Consider the following 13,027-nt stretch of genomic DNA (forward strand, 5'->3'; position numbering starts at 1 on the left):
CAGTTGTATAGTTTTTACTTAAAGGGCAAGCTCAGGAAGATGTGCATTATAATATTTGTTAAAATGCTAATTCCTGGGCCTCACTTCAGAACAACTAAGCTACAATGTCCAGAGATAGGGCCTAGAAGTTAATATATTATTATTTTTTTTTTGGTAGTTGTAGATGGACAGCATGCCTTTATTTTATGTTTATTTTTGTGTGGTGCTAAGGATCAAACCAAGTGCCTCATACATGCTACGCAAGAGATCTGCCACTGAGCTAGAGCCCCAGCCCTAGAAGTTATATTTTTTAACAAGCGGTAATTCTTTTACAACTTAAAAAATTCTTTTACAACTTGTTTTCTGTATGTGTTATGTGTTAAACTGGCATCAACATAAGAAAATTTTAAACTCTCAATACACCTATTTCATTTCTAAGATAACAACATCCACTTCTACCACATGTGAAATGTTAGACAACTGGTAGAACATTCTGTATTACAAGGGACAGTGGGCCTTTCTGGTCGAAGACAGACCTATAACATTTCTTTCAAGGTTGCATTTTACTTATTTTGTTTTACTTATCAATTTATAAATCTGAAAAGGAAAAACACACACACAAAATCTAAAATAGATACAAAGAAAAAAATACTAAGTAAAATGGGCCACAAATAAGTGGTATAACTAACCTATGTTAAGGAGTTGAGGTTTCACCCATATGCAAAATTAGGACAAATAGATTAGTTCTCTAATACAACATGAATCTCTGTAGTCTTCCATTCAGAATAAATTATAATTGAAATAGAAATACAACATAAAGAGGGAGGTAAGAAAGGTTTTGCTATTTATGTTCCTAGATTCTTCTTGCAATATCACATAATATCTGAGAGCTCAAACTTAGGAAATTCAGACTATTTCTAAGGAGTTTTACAAGACTAAGTTCCTTCTTTTAAAAAAATGCTACTTTCTACTTTAAGGATAAATGAAGAAAAACATGGTAGGGAATAAAACAACTAGCATTATTAGAAAAATTACTCAAAATGTGTATCTTCTTACTACTACTAATATGTATCACTGGCACCATTTTGACAAACAAAACTCTTCACTTATTTGCAGGCTTCCTTGGAGGAAGATCTCAAACAATAATGAGAAGTTATAATGCACAAAAATAAATAATAGAGAAAAGTCTTCCTAATAAGAAATGCATATTATCTTGTGTCCCAAACACAAGATCTGGCTTTTAGTAGAAGTTATTCTGAGTTATATTTAGCACCTGATTATTTTCTGAAATCTACAAAATAGTTTATGATAGAGTATGTTGCAAGGTTTATATTCTCCAGAAATGTCTAATTTGAAATTAAAGTTGACCTAGAGTAATAAATTACAATACATATAACATATAATCAATTACTTGCTGTTCTTTTTTTTCTTTTACAGAAAAGATAGGATCAGATTTTTAAAAATTAACATACAAATCTTGTTCACAGTAACTTTAAAAAATTGTTTTTAAATTGTAGTTGGAAACTATACCTTTATTTTATTTATTTTTATGTGGTGCTGAGGATCGAACCCAGTGCTTCACACGTGCTAGATGAGTGCTCTATGCTGAGCCACAACCCCAGCCCTCACAGTAACTTTTTTTAAGCAATATTTAAGATCCCTATGAAAAACAGCTGAATAATAAACTGCTGACAACCAAACATGGACAATGGCTATAGTGAATGAGGGAGAAGGGAAGGACCAAAGTAGCCTACAGGAGGGGAAAAAAAAAAGACAGGCAAGAAAGAAACTTAAGAAATGAGCACTAACGACAGTGAACTATGGTCCAAAATCAACTGGTTATCTTTTGTTCAGCTCCCGAACCCTTTTAGTTCTCACCCTTTAACTACAACCCTTCACACAGCCTTTATTTTCCTGGGCTGGCTGGTCTACAAATATTAAATGCCTTTAATGCTATTCTCATCTTTACATTTCCCAATACATAAGTCATCTTCCATAGCTTTCTTAGTGCCTTAAAAATTTAGGTAGAATTTTCAGAGCAAAGGATATGGAATGCAATTTTTAAATAGTAAAATAGGATTTCTCATACAAACATCCTACATAAGTCAACATTTCCCCACTTACTGGAATTCATCCAAAAGCCACGAACAACCAAATTCCACAAACCCGATTTTCACTGAAACTTAGATCCAGAGAAAATCCAGAGACCACAATATACAAAAGCACTACCCAAAGCATCCAAGAAAGAAAGCATGTAGTCAGAAGGAGATCAAAGACAAAAGAATCCTAAAGATCTTAGAAAGTGTCAGTAAAGGGAGCTGGGAATATAGCTCAGTGGTACTGCACTTGCCTAGCATGTGCAAAGCCCTAAGTTTGATCCACAGCACCGTAAAAGAAAACCAACCAAACAAACAAAAAAAAAAAAAACCACCACCACCAGCAACAACAAAAAAACAGAAAAACAGAAATATGACAATTTAAATATATATCCTGAAAGAGGTGACATGATAGGCATATCCTGAAGTGCAAGGATAGATAGATAGATACATACATACATACATACATACATACATAGGCAAACGCAGATATAGAAGCTGGTCAAGAGCATGGCAGAAGAAGTAACCCAGACCTACTTTGGAAAAGGAAAGGAAAGCTGAAAAGGCAGTGCTATAGAAAGAAGCAGACACACACACTGCATTTGCAGGAAGTCTTCTTCCAAGCAAAGAATTATATAAACCCAACTAGCAGGCTGTGAGACTATACTAGAAATCTAGGCTCTCATCTAAACAAAAATACTTTCAGATAAAAGGAGGCTAATAACAGGAATATACACAATTCTAGCAAAACATCAGGAAAATGTTATCCTGGAGCAGATATAAGAAGAGACAGCAAAGCTGAGGAGATGTGTCCCCATGTGGGTTGCTTTTAAATCTCTCCAGAGCCTATACTCTAGTCCCAGGCCCATGGAGCCCACAAGAAACTATCCACTGTTTGAGGGTACCTTCTTCTCCATCCCACCCCCTGAGGCCATTGATGTAAGTGACCTCTGAACAGTCTCAACAACCAAGAAGTTTTTCTGCCATTCAGTGACCAACCAAAGCCTGTTGTGGCAACGTTTGGAGCTCCAGGCCCAGGTGTGGGGTAAAGCAGCCACACAATTAACGAAGAATATAACACTGCACCAGGTCTTTCTGTGGCTGCCCCAGCACAAGATTGGTCTCTTGCTCAACTTCAATCAGGACCCCTCACCAACAATAGGTCATCTCTTGGACCTGGAAATCTGCCATCTCCACCATGAAGCCTGGATGACTTTAAACAATTGTTGACCAGTCTGACACTTCATGATCCTAACATCTCTGGTCCCCAGTAAGAATGCTAAAGCACTGCATGATGTTGCTGATAACTTAGAGACTGGGTTCTGAGAAGGGGAAAAAAAGAGGCTGAATACCTAGGTTTCCTCTTCCTCTTCCCTGTGCACAAACACAAAACATGCCCTTTCTACAGAAATAAACTTGCTTTAGAATCCCACCTCATCCCCAGAGAGAGATTAAGAAGTAGCACATCAAGGGAAAAAGGAGAGGGAAAAATGAATAACAGAGAGGTAAGATAAATTAGAGACAAGGATAGTAGTAAACAGATACTGCAAAATAAAAGAAGGGAAAGAGAGGCCAGTAATGAGAAAAGCAAGGTTTAAAAAAAGAGAGATTAGGATTAGAGAGAAAATGACAGATATATCATGCAAAGGAAAATTCATTTTGGACACACAACTGTATGGAATAAATATTTTAAAATATAATTCAGGAAAACTGTGCTAAAACAAAGGAAGACACAAATATAAAGGCAAAAGAATACACTGTACACTAGAGAAGACTGACTCAAACTTTCCATAGTAAGTTATGTCACTATAAAATTATTAATATTAAAAAATATTAGTCTAAAATATATATATATATATATATATATATATATGGATGGATTGGGATGTAGCTCAGAGGTAAAGTGCCCCTAAATCCCCAGTATCAAAAAAAAAAAAAAAAGAAAGAAAAAGAAACTTATTACTTTCTAGGTGAGACCCTCTGCAATTTAGTGAGAACTTGTTGCAAAAAAAAAAAAAAAGGACTGGAATGTAGTTCAGTGGGAAAGAGCCCCTGAGATCAATTCCCAGTACCAAAACACAAAGTAACAAAAAACAAACAACAACAACAAACACTAAACACTAGAATCAAAAACAAAACAAAACACTTTTTTTGAACATTTTAAAATGTTAAGGATACATTCATGATACGGTTATGAAAGCTAGATTCTTCTGTATCACAAATATCAGCGAAGTAATGAAAGATATGGATTGAGATGTGATTATATATCTAGGACAGAAGAAGTTGAATAAGTGAAGATAAGGATATGTAAAAAGTTTTACCAGTGGATACTAAACTACAGTTAGATAGGAATAGAAGTTCTGGTATGCTATTATTACATAATAGGGTGTCTATAGATAACAATAATGCACTGTACACTTTAAAAAGCCAGAAAAAAGGGGTGGGGATTATGGATCAGTGGTAGAGCGCTCACCTGGTGAGGGTGAGGCACTGGGTTCAATCCTCAGCACCACATAAAAATAAAGGCATTGTGTCCACCTACAGCTAAATTTTTTTTTTTAAAAAAGCCAGAAAATTTAAAGTTTTCACCATAAAGAATTGATAAGTGTTTGCAGAGTAAAACATTAAACAATGGACACATATCAAAACATCACACCCCATTAATATGTAAAATTTTATGCTTTATGTACCAGTCAAAATTAATGTAAATAAAGACTAAAATTATAATGAATACTCTGGAAAAGTTTATATGACAAGCAAATAATTTACTTATTATTTTTAGTGTACCTCACTATCTATAGTATATCTTACTATATCATACATGTATTTTCAAATTTCTACCTAATAGTAAAGAAAACAACCTACAGACATTTTTGCTAAAGAAAAAAAAAAAGTATTCATCAGCACTTGGGCTTTACCATAAGAGGTATGGTTAGAATACCAATTAACTAATGATACAATGAGAAAAATGTCTAACTTTAAGAAATTCCTAAAGAATAAATGAAATAATGTATTTATTTAAAGCTTAGTTTTATGTTTGACACATGGAATCAAATAAATTATTATAGGATATTTTAATATTTTTCCATTGGGAAAAAACATTAACTGTGATATAATGAACTTTGATTTATCAAAAACTTCTATTTAAGTTTTTTTTTAAATTATTGATCTAAAAATTACATTATTTTATGGAAATTATATTAAATTTTAACTGAAATATAAAAATATAAAAGCTAAAAAGTAAAAAAAGTCCCCAGTTTTCTATTTTTTAATTTTTATGATCAATACATAATATTTATATTTTTGAAACGATGTGATTTTTACATTTTTATGATACAATTGTGTGAACACAATCAAAATCCTCTTCTAATATGAGATATAGAATGCATTACTGTTAATTATACTCACCCTATTATGCCATAGAACATAAGAATTTGCTGTGCCTATCAAACTGTAACACTGTACCTGGTGACCAACCAATTTCTATTCCCTTCCCCCTCTACTTGTCCCCATCTTTGATGACCTCTAGTCTATTTGATTTCTATGAGATCAACTTTTAAAAACTGCTCACTGAGTGAGATCATGTAGTATTTGTCTTTCTGTGCCTGAAAAACTCTCCAGTTTTAAACATTTCCTTCCTAGATTTGTGACTATGCTTTGAGACTTCATTATTATAAACACATATATTATTCAATTGCATTCAATTTAGTTAAATAGTATTTCTTACACATTGTCCTATTTTATCTATCATAGAAATACCCTCCTTTCATAAAATGTTACAGTGTTCCATTACATAAATTTTTTAATATTTTGGTTATTTCCAGTACAAGTAATCACAAATAATGCTATAACATGTAAAAGTCACACTTGGAAGAAGGTTGTCAATCTCTCCAGGCCTAGAAGTGTGTATGTTTTGCATGTTGAACTGATTCTATTTTGTATACAGACTGTATACAAAATAGAGGGGAAATAAGAACATTCATGTCTACTTCTATATGTGGAGAGAAAATCAGGAAGGATATAAAACTGGCAACCAGGTCATAAGAGTCAGAGGTAAAGATTCTTCACGTACACACCTTCCTATTTTTAATTTTTAATAATGTGACTTTGTTACCTAGAAATAAATAAATAAATAAATGTGACTAAGAGAACATAGTAGCAAGAGATCTTCCAAAAATGGTAGATTAGAGGCATTATACACTTGCCTGCATCTCCTTGAAACCAAATTAAAATAACTGTAACATAGTTGCTCACTGAGATGAGTGACTATGGGAAAATACCAGGTTTCAACTGTAGATAGAGACTTGGAGAAGCCCAAATAAAATGGATTGTGGAAGACAGAATGAAACAAAATGTACCAGTGCCAATCCCAGGGAAATATGCCCCTTCAGCAGAGGTAGAGAAGAAACAGAAGAGTCCCAACAAACATGACTGGCACAGGATCCAGCCTCCTACAGAAATATAGGCTAAGCAAACAACAGTACAGTTTGCATGTTGAATTGGCTCTGTAGAAGACCCCTGTACTTCTTTGCATATTCTCAGTTTTATAATTTGGAGCCATCTTAGAAAAGGTCCTATTGTCTGAGGTTACTTACTGCTTTAGCAATCAGCATGTGCAGTAACAGAAGGTGCTTCTCATTAGACCTGGCTTGCCAGACTTAGCTCTCAGAGTCTGGGGAATGAGCAGTCACAAGTAGCCAGGACTGGAAACACCAGAACCATGGGCTGTGGATTATGCAGAACTCACCACCATCCCTTCCACCACAGATCTTTGAGACTCTATATCCTCTCTCCATCCTTGGGGTGCATACAGGGACACTCCACAAAGCTAGTATTAGCTCTACCCTCCAAGTGCTAAGCTCTGAAGAAAAGATTTGGGGAGTTCCACATTCTGACATGCCATGATGTCAGCATCAGCTCTGCTCTAGAAGTGCATAACACAAATAGCTCCAGAGAGAATTTGTTTCTAGGGAACTCTGCATTCCACACTAGCTCATTCTGGTGTACAAAGCAGCTGAGAGGTATTCCAACTGAATCAAGCCACAAATTACTACCATCAGTCAACTGACTAGTACCACAAAAGAAAGGAGTAAGCCCCAGTCTTTTCTCTGTCCAAGCAGCACACAGACTAAAGACAAAGAAATTCTCTGATCAGCACAAAGAGTTTCTATCCTTCCTGCTCATTTGGGCACCTGAGGGAAAAGAAAATTTTCATTTTTTTTTTTTTATTCATAGTTTTACTTTTTTTTTTTAACTCAGGGGTACTTTCAAAACTGCACTGCATCCCCAGCACTTTTCATTTTTTCAGACAGGTTCTCTTCAATACTGGCTTTGAACCTGTGATCCTCCTGCCTCAACTTCCTGAATAACTGGGATTACAGGCATACACCACCACACCTGGCTTAAGTTTTTGTTGTTGTTGTTATTTTGATGTGCTGTTTTGTGGTTATTTCTCTTTTTCCCTCTTATTTTTTCGGTATTGGGGATTGAACGGGGACACTCGACCCCTTAGCCACATTCCCAGCCCTTGTTTGTATTTTATTTAGAGACAAGGTCTTACTGAGTTACTTAGCGCCTTGCTAAATTGCTGAGGCTGGCTTTAAACTCTTGGTCCTCCTACCTCTGCCTCCCAAGTCACTGGTATTTTTCTCCTCTTTTTAATATGAAATATTTTTCTTCTCTTCCTTTCTCCCTTTTCTATTTTACTTTTCTCCAACTATATTTTATTCCTTTGGTTAATTCTATTTTTATTATTTAACTGTTTGTTATTTAATATTATTTTTCTTCTTTCTTCTCATTTGTTGTGGTATTACTGTTTTTAGTTTTGGGATTTTACTTTATTTATCTATCTCATTTTTTTCTTTCTTCTTTGTTCCTCTTCTTTTTTTGCAGTGATTGAGATTGAGTCTGATTGTGTTGAACACATCAGCTGGGTGCTCTGCCACTGAGCTACACTCCCAACCCAGCTGAGGGGAATTATGCCTTGCTCGGGCCACACTTAAACCTTGGCAGATACTTCAACTTAGAGAATAGGAGGAATAAAAGCCCACAGACTACAACCTGTCCCCAAGCAAGCATGGCAAGGGGGGTGGATCTGAAGTCCCTCTTGGGAACACTCACTACTATAACAAGAACAGAAGAAATAGCATAACTGTTATAGGCACCATACTTATGAGGGGCCTCAATATCTGTCATTCCCATACCCTATCAGACAGCATATTGCTGATAGGGTTGGAGGTGAGTGTGACAGTGGAGGGTGCTATAACTGGCCATTGTTTCTCCCCATGAAACAACTAGAGATGCCCTGAATGTCTAAACAAAAGATAAAGGCTCCAGGACATCACCACAATTGGAACAGCCAGTAGCAGAACTGCTTCCAAGTTAACAGCCAAGATCAAAAAAGCCCAGGGAAACCCCCAACACATACCTGATAGCGGCTTCGATTCCCACTGTAGGAGTAATCACAGAGGGTACACTCTATATCTATTGCTGTCTATAGCAAAATTGCCTGAAATACCAGGCAGACTACCCTCTTGCAAGTCCTATAAAGAAAATAAGTCACTTAGGCTCTGATATATTATATATTGTGTAAAAACCTTTAACCACAGCCAAAGAAGCCACAGGAAAGTACACAAGGAAGTACAAATTGAATTAAATTCAATACTAAATAGAAACCCAGTAACCCAGGGCTCACCAAGAAATAGTGGAAAAGAGTGAAAGATATCCATCCCAGCGGATGAGCAAATCTCAACATACAAACACAAGAAATATGAAAGCACTAGGCAGTAGAATAGCTCCTGAGGTTCATAAATCTCTAATAAATCTCTAATCCAAAGATATAAAAGTAGATGAACTACTTGACAGAGAAATTAAAAGAATAATTTATAAAAAAACAGTTCAATGAATTCCAAGAGGATATAAGAGCTGAATGAATTAAGGAAGCCAATGCAGGATATGAATGAGAAATTTGATAGACAGGGATTTTGAAACAGAACCAACCAGAATTCTTGGAAATGAAAAGCTCAATAAGTCAGATTTTAAAAACTCACTTGAAAGCCCCACCAAAACATTAGATAGACCAAAAGAAAGAATAACAAGACTTAAAGAAAAAGTTGAGGAGTTATCCAACAGTGGGAGGTAGGACAGTATAGGGGAGAAAAATAATCAAAGAGGAAAACAAACCACATTTAGTAACATAAATAAATAAATATGGCTGGAAGAACAACCCATATCTCAATAATAACCCTAAATATTAATGGCTTAAACTCACCAATCAAGAGACACAGGCTAGTAGAATGGATCACAAAACAAGACCCAACAATATGCTGCCTACAGGAGACGCATTTGATAGGAAAAGACATACATAGGCTGAAGGTGAAAGGTTGGGAAAAATCATATCACTCATATGGACTTCGGAAACAAGCAGGAGTGTCCATACTCATATCAAATAAAATAGATTTCAAGCCAAAGTTAATCAAAAGGGATAAAGAGGGACACAACATACTGCTAAAGGAAACCATACACCAACAAGACATAACAATCATAAATATATATGCCCCAAACAATGGTGCAGCTATGTTCATCAAACAAACTCTTCTCAAGTTCAAGAGTCTAATAGACCACCATACAATAATCATGGGAAACTTCAACACACCTCTCTCGCCACTGGACAGATCTTCCAAACAAAAGTTGAATAAGGAAACTATAGAACTCAATAACACAATTAATAACCTAGACTTAATTGACATATATAGAATATACCACCCAACATCAAGCAGTTACACTTTTTTCTCAGCAGCACATGGATCCTTCTCAAAAATAGATCATATATTATGTCACAGGGAAACTCTTAGTCAATATAAAGGAGTAAAGATAATACCATGCATCCTATCTGATCATAATGGAATGGAACTGAAAATCAACGATAAAAGAAGGAAGGAAAAAGAATATATCACTTGGAGAATGAACAATAGGTTACTGAATGATAAATGGGTTATAGAAGACATCAAGGAGGAAATTAAAAAATTCTTAGAGATTAATGAAAACACAGACACAACATATCGGAATCTATGGGACACATTGAAAGCAGTTCTAAGAGGAAAATTCATTGCTTGGAGTTCATTCCTTAAAAAAAGAAAAAAACCAACAAATAAATGATCTTATGCTTCATCTCAAAATCCTAGAAAAAGAAGAGCAAAACAACAGCAAAAGAAGTAGAAAGCAAGAAATAATTAAAATCAGAGCTGAAATTAATGAAATCGAAACAAAAGAAACAATTGAAAAAATTGACAAAACTAAAAGCTGGTTCTTTGAAAACATAAACAAAATCGACAGACCCTTAGCCATGCTAGCGAAGAGAAGAAGAGAGAGAACTCAAATTACTAGCATACGGGATGAAAAAGGCAATATCACAACAGACACTTCAGATATACAGAAGATAATCAAAAATTATTTTGAATCCTTATACTCCAATAAATTAGAAGATAGTGAAGGCATCGATAAATTTCTTAAGTCATATGATCTGCCCAGATTGAGTCAGGAGGATATAGACAACCTAAACAGACCAATATCAATTGAGGAAATAGAAGAAACCATCAAAAGACTACCAACTAAGAAAAGCCCAGGACCGGATGGTTATACAGCAGAGTTTTACAAAACCTTTAAAGAGGAACTAATACCAATACTTTTCAAGCTACTTCAGGAAATAGAAAAAGAGGGAGAACTTCCAAATTCATTCTACGAGGCCAACATCACCCTGATACCTAAAGCAGACAAAGACACTTCAAAGAAAGAAAACTACAGACCAATATCTCTAATGAACCTAGATGCAAAAATCCTCAATAAAATTCTGGCCACTCGGATACAAAAACATATCAAAAAAATTGTGCACCATGATCAAGTAGGATTCATCCCTGGGATGCAAGGCTGGTTCAATATACGGAAATCAATAAATGTTATTCACCACATCAATAGACTTAAAAACAAGAACCAGATGATCATCTCGATAGATGCGGAAAAAGCATTCGACAAAGTACAGCATCCCTTTATGTTCAAAACTCTAGAAAAACTAGGGATAACAGGAACATACCTCAATATTGTAAAAGCAATCTATGCTAAGCCTCAGGCTAGCATCATTCTGAATGGAGAAAAATTGAAGGCATTCCCTCTAAAATCTGGAACAAGACAGGGATGCCCTCTCTCACCACTTCTGTTCAACATAGTTCTCGAAACACTGGCCAGAGCAATTAGACAGATGAAAGAAATTAAAGGCATCAAAATAGGAAAAGAAGAACTTAAATTATCACTATTTGCAGATGACATGATTCTATACCTAGCAGACCCAAAAGGGTCTACAAAGAAACTATTAGAGATAATAAATGAATTCAGCAAAGTGGCAGGATATAAAATCAACACGCATAAATCAAAGGCATTCCTGTATATCAGCGACAAATCCTCTGAAATGGAAATGAGGACAACCACTCCATTCACAATATCTTCAAAAAAAATAAAATACTTGGGAATCAACCTAACAAAAGAGGTGAAAGACTTATACAATGAAAACTACAAAACCCTAAAGAGAGAAATAGAAGAAGATCTTAGAAGATGGAAAAATATACCCTGTTCATGGATAGGCAGAACTAACGTCATCAAAATGGCGATATTACCAAAAGTTCTCTATAGGTTTAATGCAATGCCAATCAAAATCCCAACGGCATTTCTTGTAGAAATAGAGAAAGCAATCATGAAATTCATATGGAAAAATAAACGACCCAGAATAGCAAAAACAATGCTAAGCAGGAAGTGTGAATCAGGCGGTATAGCGATACCAGACTTCAAACTATACTACAGAGCAATAGTAACAAAAACAGCATGGTACTGGTACCAAAACAGGCGGGTGGACCAATGGTACAGAATAGAGGACACAGAAACCAATCCACAAAACTACAACTATCTTATATTTGATAAAGGGGCTAAAAGCATGCAATGGAGGAAGGATAGCATCTTCAACAAATGGTGCTGGGAAAACTGGAAATTCATATGCAACAAAATGAAACTGAATCCCTTTCTCTTGCCATGCACAAAAGTGAATTCAAAATGGATCAAGGAGCTTGATATCAAATCAGAGACACGCCGTCTGATAGAAGAAAAAGTTGGCTACGATCTACATACTGTGGGGTCGGGCTCCAAATTCCTCAATAGTACACCCATAACACAAAAGTTAATAACTAGAATCAACAAATGGGTCTTACTCAAACTAAAAAGTTTTTTCTCAGCAAAAGAAACAATAAGAGAGGTAAATAGAGAGCCTACATCCTGGGAACAAATCTTTACTCCTCACACTTCAGATAGAGCCCTAATATCCAGAGTATACAAAGAACTCAAAAAATTAGACAATAAGAGAACAAACAACCCAATCAACAAATGGGCCAAGGACCTGAACAGACACTTCTCAGAGGAGGACATACAATCAATCAACAAGTACATGAAAAAATGCTCACCATCTCTAGCAGTCAGAGAAATGCAAATCAAAACCACCCTAAGATACCATCTCACTCCAGTAAGATTGGCAGCCATTATGAAGTCAAACAACAACAAGTGCTGGCGAGGATGTGGGGAAAAGGGTACACTTGTACATTGCTGGTGGGACTGCAAATTGGTGCGGCCAATTTGGAAAGCAGTATGGAGATTTCTTGGAAAGCTGGGAATGGAGCCACCATTTGACCCAGCTATTCCCCTTCTCGGTCTATTCCCTAAAGACCTAAAAAGAGCATGCTACAGGGACACTGCTACATCGATGTTCATAGCAGCACAATTCGCAATAGCAAGACTGTGGAACCAACCTAGATGCCCTTCAATAGATGAATGGATAAAAAAAATGTGGCATTTATACACAATGGAGTATTACTCTGCATTAAAAAATGACAAAATCATAGAATTTACAGGGAAATGGA

General features: G+C 35.6%; 1 protein-coding gene and 1 pseudogene across 6 annotated transcripts in view; one reads left to right on the forward strand and one right to left on the reverse strand.

Annotated features, from left to right (window-relative positions):
• The window catches only part of Znf280d (zinc finger protein 280D), a 122,157-nt gene that overhangs the window by 64,271 nt on the left and 44,859 nt on the right, over positions 1–13,027 (reverse strand). The gene's annotated exons all lie outside the window — the stretch shown is intronic.
• On the forward strand, positions 2,943–3,349 carry LOC114084857 (ran guanine nucleotide release factor pseudogene; annotated as a pseudogene).

Source organism: Marmota flaviventris, chromosome 2 (genome assembly GCF_047511675.1).
Source record: "Marmota flaviventris isolate mMarFla1 chromosome 2, mMarFla1.hap1, whole genome shotgun sequence".
Classification (NCBI taxonomy): Eukaryota; Metazoa; Chordata; class Mammalia; order Rodentia; family Sciuridae; genus Marmota; species Marmota flaviventris.